Consider the following 327-nt stretch of genomic DNA (forward strand, 5'->3'; position numbering starts at 1 on the left):
TCCCGTTGTAACGTCGAACGCCACTACTCTCTCTCCTCTCATTTCGCCACTCTCTTTACTTTCTTTCGTTCGTTTGATTGTTTGTGTGGAATATTTTAAGATCATTCTGTTCATAGGATCATTCTGTAAGAATGGTTTGTTGGTTGAACGAATATGCCTTAGCGGTAAAAAGCACGTAAACTGCATGCTGAACGTACCGTCCTCGTAAGAAACATATTCGTTCGTTCTTTTGATATTCTCCAATCAGAAAGAACGCACTTCCTAAAAGGTAGTACGCTCCCCATTAGCCTTTCGTATGTTTAAAACGTACTGCGTACGCTATAACAT

This window comes from Bombus fervidus, unplaced genomic scaffold, assembly GCF_041682495.2.
Source record: "Bombus fervidus isolate BK054 unplaced genomic scaffold, iyBomFerv1 scaffold0067, whole genome shotgun sequence".
Lineage (NCBI taxonomy): Eukaryota > Metazoa > Arthropoda > Insecta > Hymenoptera > Apidae > Bombus > Bombus fervidus.